General features: G+C 40.8%; 1 protein-coding gene across 4 annotated transcripts in view; it reads left to right on the top strand.

The window, feature by feature from the left end:
• Nucleotides 1-21,014, top strand: part of ZMYM6 (zinc finger MYM-type containing 6) — a 97,567-nt gene that overhangs the window by 31,879 nt on the left and 44,674 nt on the right. The window contains exons 2-4 of one of the 4 annotated variants that reach the window (XM_040468738.1): nucleotides 1,650-1,975; nucleotides 9,576-9,678; nucleotides 17,198-17,352. The gene's annotated coding sequence lies outside the window, so the exon portion shown is untranslated. Of the gene's footprint in view, nucleotides 1-1,649; nucleotides 1,976-2,207; nucleotides 2,424-9,575; nucleotides 9,679-17,197; nucleotides 17,353-21,014 lie in introns of those variants that run through there. The other 3 variants (XM_040468784.1, XM_040468723.1, XM_040468730.1) reach the window with 3 other exon arrangements.

Here is a 21,014-nt window from a genome sequence, read left to right as displayed (position 1 = left end):
CCTGGCTGAAGTCGGACGCTTAACCGACTGCGCCACCCAGGCGCCCCGCTTTTTTACTATCTTGATAGAAAAGCTGGAGGGGCGCCTGGGTGGCTCAGTTGGTAAAGCATCGACTTCGGTTCAGGTCATGATCTCACAGCTTGTGAGTTTGAGCCCTGCTTCGGGCTCTGTGCCTACAGCTCGGAGCCTGGAACCTGCTTCGGATTCTGTGTCTCCCTCTCTATCTGCCGCTCCACAGCTCACATTCTGTGTCTCTCACTCTCAAAAATAAACATTAAAAAGAAAAGCTGGAGGCAGAAGGCTAAATGCTTTTCCAGCCAAACTAAAATGTCCTTGCTTAGTTCTACAGGCAATGGGGAGCCACTATTTATGAAGTATTTAGGTACTGGAATTAGAGGAACGATTAGGATGTCCCAACACTCTATTATAAATACACTGCTAGCACAGTATGATTACAACAATTTAAGTGTGTGCAAGGTAAAAAGCAGAAAAGAGGGAAGAAATCTTCTAGAAGATAAAATTTGAGCTAGGTTTTAAAGTGTCTACAAAGGATGATGAAAAGTATATTCCAGGTATAGAGACGGCATGCACAAAATGACAAACGTGGGAACTGTAAGAAGCGGAGTTATTGTTAAAGATAAAAAGTAAGAGTGCTAGTGCAAGGAAATAACATTTGAGAAGCTGACATGGGTCATATCAGAAAGGTCCCTGAACACCAAAATCCTTGAACTTAACTCTTGTAAATCAGTAGCTTTAGGGGTTCAGCAAACATTTCATTCATATTATTTTAAAAATGTACTTTAAAAATCATGAAATATACTTAATTCTATAATATACCAAATGTTAAGTATTTTAGAGACTTCCAAAGCCTCAATTTGTGCCAGATTAAGTGACCTTCAGAAAATAGTTTTTCCTGCCATCTGGCTGAATACAGCTCAATTCCTTGTAGCTTTGTCAGTGACGAGTTAAGAGGACAGCTTTTCACCTATCCTTTTTGGATTGTGACCTGTTATATGCTCACTCACAGAAAATCCCAGAAGCAAATTCATTATTCTAGCAAGGGCATCTACTTCCCTAATGCTCTTGCTTCAACCTACAAGTTAAATGGCAAGGGTGCCTGGCTGGCTCAGTCGGTAGACCATGTAACTCTTGATCTCGGGGTTGAGTTTGAGCCCCACCTTGGGTATGGAGATTACTTAAAAATAAAATCTTTTAAAAAACCGCAAACTGTTGAATCCTGATCCTGTCAAAACTAAAATTAATACAGTTTTGTTACAAATATTTTATTTTTAGTTCTTGTTATAAATTTTAAGTTCTTGTCTTATATATATTTGTGATGAGGAATACAAGTTACTGTCAGGTGTTATTAGTGGTCCAACTCTTGCTGAAATTGCATCCTAAGAAAGCTGGAAGTTACTGATTGCACACACTAATCCATGCAAACCAAAATACTCTCAATCCCCGTGCACTAAGGCAAAATACTGAAATAAAATGATAAAGACTGCACCTTCATCTAATCCCGATTTTATATTCCAATTCATCGAGTCAAACTTTTGTAGTAACTATTCAATCTCTTTTAGTTGAGATTCCGTATACACGTCTATTTGCAAAAGAACTTCCATGATGTCTTTTTTTTTTTTTTTTTTAAGTTTGAAAAGTCACCACGGCTTAATCGAGAGCCACCGGTACGATCAGATGAATGTTTTTAAAAAAGAGGCCGCGGACAGAGACCAAACGCCGAAAGCGCAGTTACGACGCAGGGGCAGTGGGCGGCGAGAAACGCTGGAAATGCTGGACAAGGATCCCCCGACTCTGCGGACAAGGTTAAAGAAAAGGACAAACACAACCAGGGGCCTGACCCGAGTTCCCGACTCTCACATGGCGGAAGCCGCACGCAAGGAACCATCTTTAGGACTCCGGCCCGACCCGACGCTTCATCCTCCCTCTGACAGACGAAACTCTCAGCCCCTTTCCGGTAAGGCGCAGGAATAAAGACCGACAACACAGCCACTTAAGGAGGCTTACTAAATCCCCTCAGTGAGGCTTGCCGCAGGACGCTTCTCTAAGGAACTTAACTCTGACGCGAAACAGTCAGGTAGACCCCGCCCCTTTCCCGCCGAGCTGTGCGGCCGAGCATGCGCAGCACAGCTGGCCGGGAATGATCCAGTTCCCCTTAGCAACAGAGAGCGGGAAGAGCGCTTACAGTCCCGTGGGATCTGACGTATGAAGCCATGCTAGATAGCCACAAATTTGGACACTTAGAGGCTGGGGCAGCGTCGGGATGGACTCAGGAATGGCAGTTAGATTTACTGGATTCAAAAGATGGGTCTCTTAGCAATTTCTGTATATCCCCAATTTCTTCATCCTTGGGTGCCTGTGTCATCTGCACGTGGATTGGAAAGACAAGGTTGGAAAAGTTCAAGGTACAGAGTAAATTACCAGTAAAAGGAATTACCTGCAGCAATAGAGAGGGTTCAGGCCTTTTCCATTTGCGGGTGGTCTTAGTATATTAAGATGATCCCAAATGAGTGTGTAAAAATCATGGTTTATTTTATTTTTAAAAATTTAAACCCAAGTTTGTTAACATATAGTGTAGTAATGGTTTCAGGAGTAGAATTTAGAGATTCATTACTCACATATAACACCCAGTGCTCATCCCAACATGTACCCTCCTTAGTGTCCATCACCCATTTAGCCCATCCCCGCACTCAAGTACCCTTCACCTCTCCTCAGTTTGTTCTCTATATTTCAGAGTCTCTTATGGTTTGCTTCTCCGTTTTTATATTATTTTCCCTTCCCTTTCTCTATGTTCATCTGTTTTGTTTCTTAAGTTCCACATGAGTGAAATCATATAGTTGTCGTTCTCTGACTTATTTTACTTAGCATAAGACATTCTAATTCCATCCACGTTGTTGCAAATGGCAAGATTCCATTCTTTTTGATTGCCGAGTAATATTCCATTGTATATATATTCATGGTATATTTTATTTGAAAGCTTTTTAAGTGTTTATTTTTGAGAGAGAGAGAGAAAGAGTGCGAGTGGGGGAGTGGGAGGGGCAGAGAGAAAGGGAGACACAAAATCTGAAGCAGGCTCCAGGCTCTGAGATGTCAGCACAGAGCCTGATGCAGGGCTCAAACTCAAGGACCTTGAGATTAAGACCTGATCGGAAGTTGGATTCTTAATCAACTGAGCCACCTAGGCGCCCCATTCATGGTATATTTTAAATGCTACTTAACAAATTAACATTTTCAACACCTAAAAGAGTATAGTATCGAATAATTGTGCTATTCCTAAAATCATAATAGGATTATAAAAGATATATAGAGTTGAATGATGAATTTATTGCAATCTTGTCTTTGACCATGCTTCCTGAGATATTATCAAAAGTCTATGTCCAGGTCAAAAGGTCCTCCTGACCCCTGCTGCTATGATCCCTAAATGTCCTCTGCAGTTAACCTTAAATTCAGACCCTTTGGTGATTCTGAATACTACATTGGTAACTGAAGTTAGTTTCTCCAAGTTATTCTTATGTTCCTAATATAATATCTAGTAATTATGTCTATCATTTTATTATTTGTTCTTTGTTCCCTTTCCTTGCCTTCTTTTGGCTAATTTGAACATTTTCTAGTATTCCATTTTAACTATTTATTTTTTTTTAACGTTTATTTATTTTTGAGACAGAGAGAGACAGAGCATGAATGGGGGAGGGTCAGAGAGAGGGAGACACAGAATCTGAAACAGGCTCCAGGCTCTGAGCTGTCAGCACAGAGCCTGACGCGGGGCTCGAACTCACGGACCACGAGATCATGACCTGAGCCGAAGTCGGCCGCTTAACCGACTGAGCCACCCAGGCGCCCCCCATTTTAACTATTTATGACCATATATCTTTGTATAATTTTTTTTAGTGGTTGCTCTAGTGACTGCAATAATCATAATTAACTTTTTATAGTCCACTTAGTATTTTACCACTTCAAGTAAAATGTAGAAATATTATCCCTAAATAAATCTGTTTATCCTCTCTCTACCCTTTTGTTATAGTCATTTTATGTATTAGAATTCTAAACCCCATCAGCCAGTGTTAATAATTTTTGCTGTCAACCAGAAAATATTTTATTTATTTATTTATTTTTGAGACAGAGAGTGAGAGCAGGGGAGGGGCATGAGAGGGAGGGGGAGACAGAGAATCAATCCCAAGCAGTCTGCACTGACAGCACAGAGCCTGATGCGGGGCTTGAACTCATGACCTGTGAGGTCATGACCTGAGCCAAAACCAAGAGCAGGACTCTTAACTGACTGAACCACCCAGGCACCCCAACCAACAAATATTTTTAAAACAACTCCAGAGGAGAATAGTCTATTACATTTACTCATATATTTACCACTTCTGTTCTTTGATTCTTGATGTTCCCATTTCCTTCAGGTATCATTCCCCTGTCTGAAGAACTTCCTTTAGCAATTCTTTTAGAGCAGGACTGTTGCCAAGAAATTCTTCTTGTTTTTCTTCTCTAATAATGTCTTTATTTTACCTCCACTCCTGAAGGATATTTTCACTGGATACAGAAGTGTGTTTTTTGATAGGGTGGGAGAAAAAAAATCCCAGTGAGGTGGTGACCATCAAATGACCATCACTGACCTAATCATAGTACCTGAGAGGTGGAGGACTCTGATTCCAGTCTAAGTCATATAATACTAATTTTGACACCTTCCCTCCCTGGTCCATCCATTTGTGATGTCCAACTCTTGGACAAATTATGTAAGCCAGTAGATTCTCTTTGTACTTAACCTACTTTGATTTGGTTTTCTATCTCTTGCAGCCAAAAGTCCTATCTAGTAAATGTACTCATGAGCAATTGCTGTCAACAAATGTCTTTTATTTTCTAAGTTAACATAAGTTTATCTAAGCAAGATAAAGCAATTGGTCTATAAGATGTGTAGACTCTTGTTTCTCATAAATGAATGACTCGTGCAAGTAAAAAATATCAATGAGAGATAAGCCCTAGGTTTTGTGTAACAGCTTCAGGAGAACTGGAGCACTGAGTGCACATCCCTGCTTCTGATAATAGGATTGAGAAAAGAAAACACTATAAGAAAGATTGAATCCTGGTCCCAGGTGAGGATTTCCACTGAGTGTGCAAATTGCTTGTTCACGAGGCAGTTATCTAATTTCTGAGACATTGATTTGTATTGTATACTTTCCCTCCCTTGCATCTTTGTCAGAGAGATTTTGGTAGGAGCCAACGCAGAAGCTGTTGGAAGTCAAGAGCTGTCTTATGTTTTATAAAATTCAACCCGACTGAAAAGATTATGAAAGTATCCAGGGAGTATGTGTATGTATGAGTGTGTATGTGTGTGTGTGTGTGTAGGAGACAGGGAAGTGTCTTAGAGAAAACCAAGGAAGAAAAGGTTTCAGAAGGCTAGGAAGAGGGTGAAGGTCTATAGTGTGATTTGAAGAACGTGTACCATGTTCTTTAACAGCGCTGTGGGGAGACGACTGGACCCTGAACATAAGGAGTTTTATCCTTGCTGAAGATGCGCATGCCAAAGCCACTTGTCCTGTGGAGAACATGCAGATTGGGGCAGTGGCTGTCTCCAATAACCAATCTGGACTACTGAGCCAATTGTTGCAGAGCTTCCTTGATGCTTCAAGGGGGGTGGGGGGGGTGAGGGGGGTGGGGGGGGGGGGGGGGGGTGGCCCCACCCTAGGAACTATGCAGACCTCTGGTGCCCTTCTTGAGAATGCCAATAATGACTGAGATTAAATTTTCTGCCAGTGTTGCAGTGTGAGGCTTCAGATTTGGAAGAAAATAAATATTATTTTCTCCATACCTGAATATGCCCTAAAAATCATCGCTGTTACTTCTGGATGAAGCATCAGAACCCAACTTAATTCCTTGACTTACCTCTTTTGAATAAATAGCTGAAGAGAGAGGCCCAACAGCAGTCAAGCCATAGTCCTAAAATTCCCCAGGATCTCATCGATAATCAGTGGCAATCAAACCCTTAGGAAAACACCTAGATATTAAGAGTATTCTGGGGTGCCTAGGTGGCTCAGTCGGTTGACTTCGGCTCAGGTCATGATCTCACAGCTCGTAAGTTCGAGCCCTGCTTTGGGCTCTGTGCTGACAGCTCAGAGCCTGGAGCCTGCTTCCAATTCTGTGTCTCCTTCTCTCTCTGCCCCTCCCCCACTGGTGCTCTGTCTCTCTGTCTTTCTGTCTTTCTCTCAAAAATAAATGTTTAAAAAAAAAGTATTCTGCTTTGGGTCCAAGAATAGGAGTTCAGAAAGAATGAGAATTAATCCCACAACCTTATTCTTTGAATTCTATACCATCCAAAAGGCTTCTTATATATCCTCCCCCCCCCCCACCATAGCCTGTATCACTTTTATAATGGAAAAAAAGGCTCCATAAATTTCAAAGAATGATGCAAAATCGTAGAATGAGATTTAACTAGATAGTTAGTACACAGCTAATTGCCAATAACAAGAATAAGAATGAGTCAATTCTGGGGCGCCTGGGTGGCGCAGTCGGTTAAGCGTCCCACTTCAGCCAGGTCACGATCTCGCGCTCCGTGAGTTCGAGCCCCGCGTCGGGCTCTGGGCTGATGGCTCAGAGCCTGGAGCCTGTTTCCGATTCTGTGTCTCCCTCTCTCTCTGACCCTCCCCCGTTCATGCTCTGTCTCTCTCTGTCCCAAAAATAAAATAAACGTTGAAAAAAAAAAAAAAAGAATGAGTCAATTCTGTTTGTCTCCTTAATCAGCCCTTTTCCCTCTTCATCAAGGTTCTTTATGCTGAAGAAAAAATTTAAAAAGCACCCAAATTAAGTGTAACATCCTGTCTCAGGACAACTATTTGAAGTATATATATACTTCTTTTCCCCTGGTTATCAAACACACGAAATGAAACTTTCTGTAGGTCTTTCTCTGCATCTCTGCCTGACATGCACTTTCTCTGTTTCTGAAACTATAGGCCTTTGTCTCTTTTCAGCCCATCTCCTAGTACTTAACACAATACTGGGTAGGGAGTCACTTGATACATGTTTGTTTGATGAATGGATGGATGAATGTATCCTTTCTGTTTCAGAATATCTTTGTTTCTATTTCTCACTGTTACATCCTAGGGGGTGGTGGCATTATTCCAAGAGATAGGGAATACAAGAGGGGGAGGGGAGCTGTTGAAAGGGTGGGACACTGGGGCAAATAATGGGTTCAGTTTTAGATATGTTGAGTCTGAAACACCATGAAATACCTAAAGATAAATATTTAATAGGCAGTTGGATAAACAGTTCAGAAGAAATATCTCGGAAAGAGTTGTAGTTTTGCAAGTTACCATACAGAGTTGATGATTATAGCCACAGTAGTGGGTGGTTGAGAGTACACTCATTGTGGGTAGAGTGAGGTGAAAAGGCCAAAGAAAGAAACCTTAAGGAACACTGATAATTAACAAATTAGTGTAGCTATAGGAACACAAGAAAAGAACTAAGAAGAAATGGCTAAGGCCATATGAGGAAAACTCGGAGACTATGGTATCACAAAGCCACGTGAAGAGAGGATTTAAGAGAGGATGAGGTCAATAGCAGCAATGCCATTGACTGCTGAAATAAGGACTGATAAATAGCCATAGGATTTAGCAACAAAGTCATTAGTGAATTTGCCAAGAGTGGTTTCTGTGGAAGGCAGAAGCCAGATAGCAGAGGATTGAGGAGTGTCTGTGATAGGAAGCAGTGAAAACGAGTGTAGTCAGCTCTTCTAAGAGGTATGTGGCTGTGACAAAGATAAGGTAGTAGCTGGAGAGACACTCTCTCCTTTGTAATTGGAGGAAAGAAAGAATGGTAGGTTTAATTGCAGAAAACTGTTCATTTTGTGCCAGGAACTGAGGAAGTTCTTATTTGATTGTATAGTATTTTCTCTATGAGAATAAGAGGTTATGTCACCTGCTGTGAGTGAAGTTTTGGGTCAGAGATTTGAAGAGAAAGGAGAAACTGAATAGTCTTTGTGAAGAATGGAAGAGAAAACTGACAAAAGAGCCATGGGAGGATTTCTAGACATACCATCAGCCCAGTTGAGGCTGAGAACCCTGAGAATTTATATTTGTGCCAGTTTGGTAGACTCTATGACTTTTATCAACAATAATAAACAGCACAGGTGTGGGCATGGAGAAGTTGACTTAGGGTTTTTCCAGGTAGAAACGAGATAAGGTCCATAGAAGAGAGTGGAGGATATCGGCAAGTGACTAGTAGAAAACATAAAAGGAAGAAAAGACAGGAAAAGGTGAATAAATAGAATGAAAGTAGACTGATGGAGGAACCAGAGGTCTTTACAAAATAGAAGGGTAGCTTTAGAGGGAGAAATTGAGTGAGAAAAAATAGGGTGTGGTCAGAAAGTGGGATATCTGAATATATTATTTCTGAGGAGGAGCAATTTTAGGCAAAGGATTCAAGATGTGTCATTGGAGTGGGGAGGCGCAGGTAGAAAGGGGAAAAGTTTGCTGAAATTGAGAAGCTAAATAAACTGAGAGACCAAGGTATTAGAAGTGTCCATGGGAAAGGTGAAATCGTGGCAGAAGAGGAAAACGGAGCCAGCAGCTAAATTCTTCAGTGAATGTTAAAGAGTGACTAGGAGATAAGTAGATGCCAGTAATAAGGAGGGGTACTCAAAGCCTGATGAAATGAGCTTTAAAGGAACATGAATTTTTACGTAAGAGTAGCAAAGGGGGGCATAGGGGATATAGACCCAACTTTAAATCCTAAGGCAGATGGGGGGTGCCCGGCTGGTTCAGTCAGTGGAGCAGGAGACTCTTGATCTCGGGGTTCTTTTTTTTTTTTTTTTAATTTTTTTTTTTTTAACATTTATTTATTTCTGAGACAGAGAGAGACAGAGAATGAATAGGGAAGGGGCAGAGAGAGAGGGAGACACAGAATCTGATACAGGCTCCAGGCTCTGAGCTGTCAGCACAGAGCCCGGCACAGGGCTCGAACTCACGGACCATGAGATCATGACCTGAGCTGAAGTCGGACGCTTAACCAACCAAGCCACCCAGGCGCCCCTCGGGGTTCTGAGTTTAAACCCCATATTCAATGTAAAGATTACTTTAAAACCTTAAAAAAATCCAAAGGCAGATGGTATAGGAGACTGAGCATCCTCCGATTTAGAGAGCTGCAAGTGAAGTAGTTATCATTAGAAATAAACACAGCCTGGAGACCACAGAGGAGCACATTGAAATGAAAGGGGGGGGGGGGGGAGGAATTGGATCCACACATGTTTTCAGATCCAAATGCTAACTCTATCACTTACAACCTTGGCAGAAGCTGGGGAAGCTGTTTAACTAATTTTTGAGACCTCTAATTTGTTTGTAATCACCATTTCCCTGGCAATATGATCTTTTGATATCTATAATAAAGTGAGGAGACCATCTCTCTCCACTTTTGTGTTGCACTGTAATGTGTGTGTGAGGGGGTGCTGAAGTAGGGTTAATATTGGTCAGAAATTTTTGTAAAAACTGATGTTTCAAGTTTTGAGTTTTGTTCTTTTTTGTGTCTTCTTGAGACCTCATTCTTCCCCTGTCTTTCCCTTTCCCTAGACGTGACACCATTTGAGCCGAGGCTGAATCAAATCCAAGTGACAGACACTGTATTCTGTCCAGTCACCTATCCACTGTCCCTGAGGCTTCATTACTGCACCAGGTTTGTCCCGATGGCTTATTTTTTCCTTTCACATCAGTTCTCTCTTAGAAGTCCCTTAGAAAACAGACTTCCTGGCTGTCCTATCAATTAGGTAGGCCTGGAGACTATGTCTAGATCCTAGCCATGGGGCCATTTTGGGCTTAATCTGGTTTCCCCACATTATGAAAAATCTTTGGAATTAGAACTGATGTGAGGTTTCCATGATACTTGGTTACAAACATCTAGCCAATTTCATCGTATTCTATTATGCCTGGTAAGTAATAGATGCACAGGTTAGGTTAACTTCTCTTTCTTCTTTGGTCCAAGTATCGCTTCTGTAATAATCACCACACTGTAGGCTAATTATCTGTTTGGTTGTGTGTCTCTCTCAGAAAGTGTATGTGCCACAGTTTTCCAAATTCTTTCAACCAACCCCTTATTCAAGTCTCCCATTTGTTACTTCCCCTTCTTCCTGAGGAGTATTAGTAAAAACACATTATCTACTTTGTGCCTTATGATTCAGTATTTTTCATGTCCAGGGGGCTTTTTTGCTTGGAGAATACTCACAGCTTGTTTGTTGTTTAATGCCCAATTGCCAAAATCCTATTTCTAGTAAATAAAATGTCAAAATAGTTTTTCTTGATCACTAAACCAGAATACACATTTGATTAATTTTCTGAAACAATTTAAGCTGGAATTACAAATTTAATATGGTTGATACTTTTGAATATCTCATAGGCGTTAAATATCAGCAAACTGTGCACAAACACAAAGATGACAAAATCGACTACACTTGTATCAATTAGGTAGGCCTGGATTGAATATTCAATGCCATGGGTTGACTATTACTGTATTATTTTTGTACCACTTTTATATCTCTTAAGGTTATATTTACTTTCATATTTTCTTAAGGTTTCAGTAATAGCATTTTGATTATTTTTTGGGATTTCAGAAATTTTACCAAATCAAATAGAAAAAGAAATATAATTTTAAGTCAGTTGAGGTTCCAGGATCTGTGATATCAACTAATTCTTTCTTGGTTGGGACATAAGACCTAGTTTTGTTGTCCAAGGTAATTCAGACCATTTATTTAAAACCGTTTTGTAGGGGCGCCTGGGTGGCGCAATCAGTTAAGCGTCCGACTTCAGCCAGGTCACGATCTCGCGGTCCGTGAGTTCGAGCCCCGCGTCGGGCTCTGGGCTGATGGCTCAGAGCCTGGAGCCTGTTTCCGATTCTGTGTCTCCCTCTCTCTCTGCCCCTCCCTTGTTCATACTCTGTCTCTCTCTGTCCCAAAAATAAATAAACGTTAAAAAAAAATAATAAAACCCTTTTGTAATAGTAAAAGTTTTAAAATACCATAGGACTTATAATCCTCTGTCTTCCTTATGGTTTTTAAATTTTGAAACTTAGTGTCTATTTTGGAAATTATGTAAGCTCTAAGGTTTGCATGACCAATAGCCATCTTGCTATTATATGACATTGATCTGCTTAGGAACTTATGTATTTCTTATCAGTATCTTATTATAATTACTAGAGCCATTTTGTTGTTTTATCTCCTGAAAGATAGAATATTGATTTATCCTTCTCATTCTTAGAATATCTGTTGAACTCTATTTTTACTTGCTTTTTGTAAATGTGGTGCTGAATAATTGACAGACTCACCTTCTATCTGGTCGTGATAATTTTACAAAATTACTAGTGTTGATGGCTCCTTCCTCCTACCTTTTGGTTCATTTTTATCTGCTTGTTCATATGTAAATCATAGATATAGGTAAATTATATGTGGATATATTTAAGTCAACATACCTTTTACAGAAGAAAAAAATATATGTGCAGCCACACCTGTACATGCAAAGACATACACATTACTAATCATTAAACATATATTGTATTCATCCTTTATTGTACTAAAATTTTTTTGTTTACTTAAAGCTATTTTTTTGTTTACTTTTCCCATTTGAGTCTTAGTATGAATGCATAGCCTTTGTAGATTTTACTTATTCCAATTTTCTCTAATTATGACATTTTAAATTATTTATATTAAATTATTTAAATTTAAATTTAAATTTAATTATTACAACTTCACCACTGGGTACATCTCTAAGTGTTGTCCTTTGAGCTCTGCCCCTGACATCCTTGAAACATTCCTCCTTTCTTGCCATAAGAGAATGTTCTGAAGTCATACTATTTTTTCCCCTGCCCCATATAATCAGCCACTTTGCAATGAATTCCAGATAATTTTGGTGGATAAAACTACTAAAGATCAAATTTAGGTGTTAGGGATATACATGAGAGTAAATGTGGAGTCAAAATATTAGAGCTGCTATGTCTTTTAGTAGTGACAAACCTGGAAAAAAAAAACAAACAAGGTCGTGAAGTTGCAATGCTATTTTCCATTTTAACATGTTATGTTACTTAATCATACTTTTCTTAGACTACATGGTTCCATTGAGCACTAATGCTTTCCCATGTATTGACAGGCATCATCTTGTTCTATGAATTATTTGCCCTTCTGAGAGTCAGGGAGGCCCTTAGGAATTGGAGAGCTGTTGCTCTCAACAGAAATCCTTGGACATCTATATATGTTTTAGTTATTGCATCTGAGTCATGAACAATTAAAGCTGAAAAAACCTTTAGAGACTTTCTTGTGTAACATAGGCAGATTACAGATATACTGGACATTTGTCATTTTTGGCTGTCTAGCATCCAACTCTCCCCCTGTTTCTAAGCGTCCTGATCTCCCTTTTAGGAAAATTCTCCATTGTAAGTAAAGACAATTCCCTTGTCTGCTTCCTCTCACAGTGGAATAGAAAGGGATTGATTCTTTCTGTATTTCTTTCCTGATTTGGCCTGTAGCTTAGTGACCTAAGCTATGCCAATCAGATGATCATTCTCAGAACTTTGAATCTTGTTCAAGGGATGTTGTGAGAGAGGCTTTCATATGTTCATCAAACCCCATTTTCTTATCCTCCTGGGCATACAAATATACTACATTTTTCTTGCAGTCGGGTGCAGGCATGTGACTTGATTTCTGGACAATGGAACATAGAAACAATGGCCAACATCTAGACCTGACCTATATAAACCTCCCTCATGTGATCTTTGCCCTTTCTTTCCCCAACCATTGGCTGAATGGAGAAGACTCCACAGACATAGAAGAGGATAGAGCCACAGAATGTAAAGATTATGGGTCCCTGAGACAACGCCTGGAGGACAGCTGCCCAGAAAAGCCACTAGAACAGGAGTACCCATGTTGGACTATTGTGTGAGACAGAAACAAATGTTCACATTGTAGAACCTCTGTAATTTGGGAGTTTATCTTAGCAATTAGCTTACCCAGACTAAAAGACCAATTGTTTGGCATAAAGTTTATTTTAGCAATTATCAGTGACTTGGATCAAGCTATTCTTGCTGACAGATTTTGGGATTCTGTTCTGTTCATTGTCTAAACCTTTTCTTAGATTTTCTCATCATTCTCAAGGCCACCATATTTTCCCTTTTTGGCTTAAAACAACCAGACCTGGGGTGGTTGGCTGGCTCAGTCGGTAAAGCATGTGACTCTTGATATTAGGGTTGTGAGTTCAAACCCCATGGAGCCTACTCAAAAAGAGGAAGGAGAAGGAGAAGAAGAGGAGGTGGAGTGCACTTAATTGATGAGCATGGAACTGTTGACTCACGATATTGTACACCTGAAACTAATACAACACTGTACGTTAACTACATTAGAAAACCAGTCAGAACATAGATGGGCTCTGCGCTGAAGGTGCGGAGCCTGCTTGGGATTCTCTGTTTCCCTCTCTCTCTGCCCTTCCCTGACCTGTACTTTCTCTCTCAAAATAAATAAATAAACTTAAAAAAAAAAAGAACATAGACTCCTTCATCAGCTAAAAAATCGAGGTTTTAAATGGTAAGTGTTTTGCTCTAGGGCACAATTCATAAGTGGCATGTCTAGGATTACTAACTTGACTTTGTATCTCCTGATTCAGCATTCTTTCTGTGTACTCTTGGGAGTTTCAAGGGGGCCAAACAATTAGCATTCCTCTTCCCCACTAACTTCTAAACCAATTGAGAAATAAGACTTAGGAAATGGTAAATAAAGGTACACATCACCTTCATTACTGGGAAAAAGGTTGGTTGGAGGATAAAGACTCCCCACATGGCAGGCCTGCCCCTGTGATACTTAAGGCAGAGAGGAGCCAAGGAAAACTAGTTTCCTGTTGACAACTTGCTTCCATGTAGAAAGAAAAGCCCAAATTGCATAGTTTGTCCTTTCAAACTCTCTATTTAGACAAGTCACTACCTCAACTGACAAAGAACGACAGAGCAAATAGAAGTCAGTACTTCACTGTTAATGACTGACCCTTTGTATAAAATGTGGGAAATAAAATATATATCTTATCTATCAAAATAGATATTTTGGCTGCTAGAGATATTTTACTTCTTTTTTTATTTTTAAAAATATTTAACATTTTATTTATTTTTGAGAGAGAGAGAGAGAGAGAGAGAGCGCACGGGGGAGGGGCAGAGAGAGGGAGACACAGAATCCGAAGCAGGCTCCAGGCTCTGAGCTGTCAGCACAGAGCCCAACACGGGGCTCAAACCCATGAACTGTGAGATCATGACCTGAGCTGATGTCGGACACCTAATTGACTGAGCCACCCAGGCACCCCAAGATATTTTACTTCTGATAATGTATTATTGTATAAAACACTGAAACAAAGTCCTCTAATATTCTACCTGTCATAGATAAGTGTTAACAGTTCGGTCTTTTCTTATGACTATGCTAAAATTGAGATTTATAGTATCAAAGGATTAATCTGTGTGAAGCACCCTGTGTAGTGCCTGGTACAGAAGGAATTCATTTGCTTCCTTTCTTTCTTCTTTCTTAATGCCCCAGAGCTTTCTCTAGTCTGAGAATCTCTGACGGGTTGAGCTGAGCTGATGTAACCATAGAGTCCAAGATGTGCCCTGGCTTCCAGAGTGCTGGCACACGTATGCCTGCCAGAATTGCCAGAGAGCAGCAGTTAGGAACCTAAGCCCATGGCGGGGACCCTTGGGGCAAGAGCTGCTCAGCCAGGCCAGGCCCATGGCCTTTCCTATTCTCTGGTCCAGGGATGTAGACCCTCACCAGAACCAGAGCTTAGGGCTGCCTCCCAGGTTAGCACACTGTTCTGTAAAGCTCCCTGTGTGGGCTGGAAGGCCTGTGCCCTCCTTCTGAGCCTCTCCCAGAGGGGAGTCAGACACAGGGCTGGGCCTCACAGGGTACTTGGCGTGCTGCTGCATTCACGTGGTGGCACTTCCCACCTTGGCTCTGCCTGTAACTCTGTGAGATACTGACCCCAGCCTTGGAGATGTCTAAGCCTGTTTCTCTCCTCTCTGGATTTCCAGGCTTAACAGGAGAAAAGACAGTGAGGAGCTAGGGACACAGTTGGAGAGTGTGTGGTAGACGAGGCAGCACTGACTGCAGGCTTCCTCAGCCTGACTCTGCCTCTAATTCAGCTCAGATGTTTCTTCCTTCCTCCAGGGAGTCTTTCCTGAAAGCCACCTCTCTTCCTCCTCGACCTAGTTACTCACTCCTAATTCCTTTTTTTTTTTTTTTTTTTTTTTTTGAGACAGAGAGAGAGCATGAGAGTGTTCATTTGCTCACTTAACCGACTGAGCCACCCAGGCACCCCTAAGCATCCAACTCTGGATTTTAGCTCAGGTCACGATCTCACAGTTCATGGGATCAAGCCTGGTGTCAGGCTCTGCACTAACAGTGCGGAGCCTGCTTGGGATTCTCTCTCACCCTCTGTCTCTGCTCCTCCCCTGCTCATGCTCTTTCTCCCTCTTAAAATAAATAAACATTTTTTTTTAATTTTTTTTTCAACGTTTTTTATTTATTTTTGGGACAGAGAGAGACAGAGCATGAACGGGGGAGGGGCAGAGAGAGAGGGAGACACAGAATCGGAAACAGGCTCCAGGCTCCGAGCCATCAGCCCAGAGCCCGACGCGGGGCTCGAACTAACGGACCGCGGACCGCGAGATCATGACCTGGCTGAAGTCGGACGCTTAACCAACTGCGCCACCCAGGCGCCCCAATAAACATTTTTTTAAAAGATAAAATTTAACTCATCCATTTCTATGTCTCTAGTGCTTAGCACCAGCTCTGGCTCAATAATAATTGATAGCTTTAGTCATGGTGATGGAGAAAAGGAAAGGAAGTACCCAGGAGCTGAATTTTGTAAGTGGGAATGAGGACAGAAGAGGGAGGAGGAGAATGCCTTCCTAGGGCCTAGCCAGAGTTTATGATCAGAACCTTCCTGAAGGCAGGGCTGTCCACTGTGAAAGGAGTTGCTAGGGGGGAGTTAACTCCCTGTCTTGAAAGGTGTGCAAACAGAGACTGAAGATCGCCTTTGCAGTGCTGCAGCAAGGATTCAAACACTGCACAAGCTGAGACCATATAACCACTAAAGGGCCTTCCATCTCTGAACTTTGAGATCGTGGTAGGACATAGGGCTGGTCCCAGAGAGGTACAGCACTCCAAAAGCTGCCTGTCTGTCTAGGCATGGTCAAGGTTGCCTGGAGGCCACTTGGAATAATGTCACAGCCTAATGAACCCCAACTCCTATTGCTTTCTTATACATGCACACCCATATTTACAGTAATTTAAATCACATACAACTTACATAAACTCCTGCCTGTATATAGATGTTGCTATGAATGTTTATCTTCATATATTCTTTTTTTTAACTCTTTTTTTTTAAGTTTATTTATCTCAAGAGAGGGATCAAGAGTCAGCAGCTTAACCAATTGAGCCACCCAGGCACCCTATCTTCATATGTTCTTCACCGATAAGCATGTTAAAACCTAACTTCATCACTAAATAAACACTCATCGACCCACGTTTATACACATTTCCTCCACTACCCCCTGGCCCAGGTAAGCTATGGGGCTTCCTCCTCTTGGGACTGGCCAGGCAGTCCTGAGAAGGGGAGAGGTGGAGAAGGCTTGGTCTGCCTATGATGGATAGAACTGATCATAAAGAAAAGGAAGACTGAAATTTACTGGAAAGTTAGCAATCTACACCATACCTTGTCCAGTACTTCCAGAAATGTCATTAATTGACCATGACAAATGTCTTGGACATGTATAACATTCCTAGATTTTAGTTTCTGTCATAGTATTGCAGATGAGAAGTCCAAAGCTGGTCTAATTCTCTTTCCTTTGTAAGTAAATGTTCTTTTTCATGTTTCACATAGGATTTTCTTACTTATTACTCACACGTCTGCACTACACTCACGAACTGGAGAGCTGCCTGTCACTTCCCAGTGACTTTTGTTTTAATTTGGTAACAAATATGTCGTTTTTACTGTGGGGTTATCATTGTAGCTGGGAACATGACACTATTCTCTCCTTGCACCTCCCCCCTACCCCCCTCAATGCAGTTATACATGGCTATGTGGACAAAAGAGTCTCTAAGAGAATGTACTCAGAGTGTTATGTGTCATTTCTGAGCCCAGCAACATAAGACCCACGTGTGCCTCCTTCACACCGTCAGGAAGATGTGTCGTGTGAACCAGTTTCAAGGATGGAGAAACAAGATGGGAGAATCCTGTGTTCATAAATGATGTTGTAGGAACACAACTGCTAATGACCTGGAACACATGCCTTGAACGGTGATGTGAGAGAAAGATAAACTTCAGTTTATTTGAGGTATTGCATTTTGGGGTTTCTTTGTTATACAAATATACTCTTTAACACATAGTGATTCAAAAATATGTATCATCCATAACTGTATCTGAGGAAAATAAAATACTGTAACTAGTTTTCAAGGTAGAGGAAAGGGAGAAGAAAAGAAAGAGTGATAAACAACAAATCCGTACTTTAAACAGGTCACAATAATGCAAATGGGAACTTGAAATAGAAGTATACAGTAAGGATTCTTGAAACAGAACATACATACTAAGAGGAATTCCTGATAAACATCCAACTAAAAGATGTAAACTGTTTTAGTGTGTCAGTTATCCATTGTTATGTAGCAAACCACCCCCATACTTTGTGGCTTAAAGCAACAATTTGTTATATCTCATGGTTCTGTGATTGGTTGGGTTCAGCTGGGGAGTTCTTCTGTCCCATAGGATGTTGATGCTTTCAGTTAGGAATTTGGCTGGAATGCCCAAGATAACTTCACCCACATCCCCGGGACCTTGGCAGGCAAGCTCAGGGACTTCTCTCCTTCTGTACCTGGTCTCTCTAGCAGGGTGGCCAAACCTGTTTACATGCTGGTGGCTCCAAGAGGGCAAAGGCAGAAGCTGCCAGTTCTCTTAATGCCTACACCTGTAACTTCACACTGTCACTCCCCTGCAACTTATTGGTCAAAATAAGTTGACAGGCCAGCTAGATTCAAGTGGCAAGGAAACTGAATCCACCTCATGGTAGGAGAAACCTCATTACACACACAGAGATAGGAGGAATTGTTGGTGGCCATCTTTGGAAACAATCTCTCACAGTTTGGCTTCTGGACATAACAATTCATGTCCCCTCCCAACGAAAATACACTCACATCCTCAACCAAAAGTCTCAAGCCATTATGGCAGTGGATCAAAGTCCATGATCTCACCATCTAAATCAGGTCTATGAAGAAGAAACTCCTTTAGTTCACTGGGTGCATCTGCTCAGGTGCAACTTTGTGAACTAAAAAGACAAGTTATCTGTTCCCCCTGCTCCCTGCTGCCCACATACTCAATACACCTGATGATACAGAAACATAATGACTCCAATGAATGCTCCTATTCAGAAAGGAAGAAGAGGGATGCCTGGCTGGCCCAGTCAGTGAAGCTTGCAACTCTTGGTCTCAGGGTTGTGAGTTCAAGCCCCACATAGGGTGTAGAGATTACTTAAAAATAAAATCTCGGGGTGCTTGGGTGATTCAGTCAGTTGAGTGTCTGACTATTGATTTTGGCTCAGGTCATGATCCCAGGGTGGTGGGATCGAGCCCTGTGTTGAGGTCCTCACTGAGCGTGTAGCCTGCTTAAGAGTCTCTCTCTCCCTCTCCTTCTCTCTCTGCCCCTCTCCCCTTCTCGCTCTCTCTCTCTCTCTAAAACAAAACAAAAACAAAAACCTTTGTGGATCTTACTGGATTCACTCTGTGCCCCCCAAATCACATCCATTTTTCTGAGACAAAACTCTATTCTGGTTGTGTCAGATTGTTATTGGACAACACCCTGTGTTTCTTAGAAGCCCTTCTGTCTAGATGAGAGGGTCTGTGAGGCATTGTCTTACAGCAGCACTCTTGAGTTGATCTTGACTTTGAGGCCACATTTACCTACAATATCCTATATGTGGTTTTTCTTCTCTGAGGTTGTTTCTTATTTTGATGATATTTTGTTAGCTGGAGAGGCTGTCCTGGGCCCTTCATATTTTGTCTAATTTCTGCTTGAAAACAAAAGTTCCTTTTTTAGCTTATCTTTTGCAAAATCTTATCACAGGTAACTAAAATAAATCAATAGGCACTTTTAATATTCTGCCTGGACATCTCCTAACCAGATCCACAAGTTCACTAACTACATTTTCTATCTTCCATGTTATTACAGGTGGCAGTGCTGCAAAACATTCTGCTGCTGCATTACACTGGTTACTGTTTCTCTAGGCCTCCAATAACAATTTCCTCACTGCTCTTCCAGCCTCCACTAACAGACTCCTTGCTGTCTTTCCAGACTTCTGCTGGCTGCCTGGTCCCAAAGTCAATGTCATGTTTTAGATTTTAATTATAGCAGTACTCCATTTCTAGATATCAATTCTGTAACAGTTACCTGTTGCTAAATAACAAAGCACCCCAAACTAACTGGCTTATAATAAGAACCATTTATTCATTCATGATAAATAAATACACTATCATCATCATCATCAAAAATCTGGGCTTAGCTGGGTAATTCTTCTGCTTATTTTGCCTGGGCTCACTCATGCGGCTGTAGTCATCTATCAACCTGGAGGATCTAAAGTGGTTCCACTCACATTATGTGGCATTAGTGCTGGCTATGGGGCTACTCTCTGCACATGATTTTTCATCATTCAGTAGTTTAACCCATCTAACCTTGACATGTGGTGAGAATGTTCCAAGAAAGTGAAAGCAGAAGCTGCAAAGATATTGAGACCTACACTTGGGAATTCACATGATATCACTTCTGTCACATTCTGTCAGTCAAAATAATTCACAAAGCCAACTACAAAACAAGGGGCAGGGACACAGACTCCCTCTCTTGATGAAAGAAGTTTCAAAGAATTTGCCATACTTAATGCCCCACAGGTAAATGCAAAAATTCTAAAGCAAAATTAATATTTAATGACTTTATATTGAAAGCAACATAGCAGGAAAAAGATACAGATGTCCAATATTACCATTTCCATAAGGCAAGAAAGTGAGATAAAAATTATATGCTTAGAATGGAGGAAATAAATTTGTCATTATTTTCTATATAGTTAGAAACAGAAAAAAAATTTGATATATGGATAAACTATTAGAATTAATAAATGAACTCAGCAAAGGTGCTGGCTTCAAAACCAACATACAAAAACCAATTGTATTTCTATACTTACACTGGAAATAAAAACAATTAAGAAATGAAATTTTACCATTTAAAATACCATAAAATATCAAAGGTCTAGAATAAATCTAAAAAAGATGTGTGATCTCTATACTTAAAAACTATAAAATATTATTAGGAGAAATTACAGAAATAAATGGGGAGATATACTATTTTCACGGGTTGGAAGATTCAACCATATCTTAGTTTCCAGGCCTGCTGTAAGAAAGTGCTACAAACATAAATTTATTGTCTTACAGTTTGGAGACTTGAAGTCCAAAATCAAGGTATCAGCAGAGCCTTGTTCCTTCTGAAATCTGTATGGGAGAATCCTTCCTTGTCTCTTCTAGCTTCTGGTGTTTACCTTTAATCCTTGACATTCCTCAGCTTGCAGCTGCAGTACTTCAGTCTCTGCCTCAATTGTCACCTGTTGTTCTTTCCTCAAATGTCTGTCTCTATGTCTCCTCTTCTTATAAGGACACAAATTATGTTGGATTAAGGGTCCACCCTATGCCAATATGACCTCCTCTTAACTAATTATATCTTGGAGAAGATAATTTGCAATACATATTTTCAAGAAAGGACTCATTGAGAATATATACCCATGATAAAATGGCTTACAATCCAATACAAAAATGGGTAAGAGTCTTGAACAGGCACTTCATAAAAGAGGATATCCAGATATCCAAAAGAGGGCTCAACCTCATTAGAAAGCTGAGAAATCCAAATTAAAACTACAATGAGGGGCTCCTGGCTGGTTCAGTTGGTGGAGACAGTGACTCTTGATCTCGG

This window comes from Herpailurus yagouaroundi, unplaced genomic scaffold (assembly GCF_014898765.1).
Source record: "Herpailurus yagouaroundi ecotype Mexico unplaced genomic scaffold, PumYag 77, whole genome shotgun sequence".
Lineage (NCBI taxonomy): Eukaryota > Metazoa > Chordata > Mammalia > Carnivora > Felidae > Herpailurus > Herpailurus yagouaroundi.
Note: the sequence above shows the minus strand (reverse complement) of the source record. Positions and strands in the feature narration are given on the sequence as shown.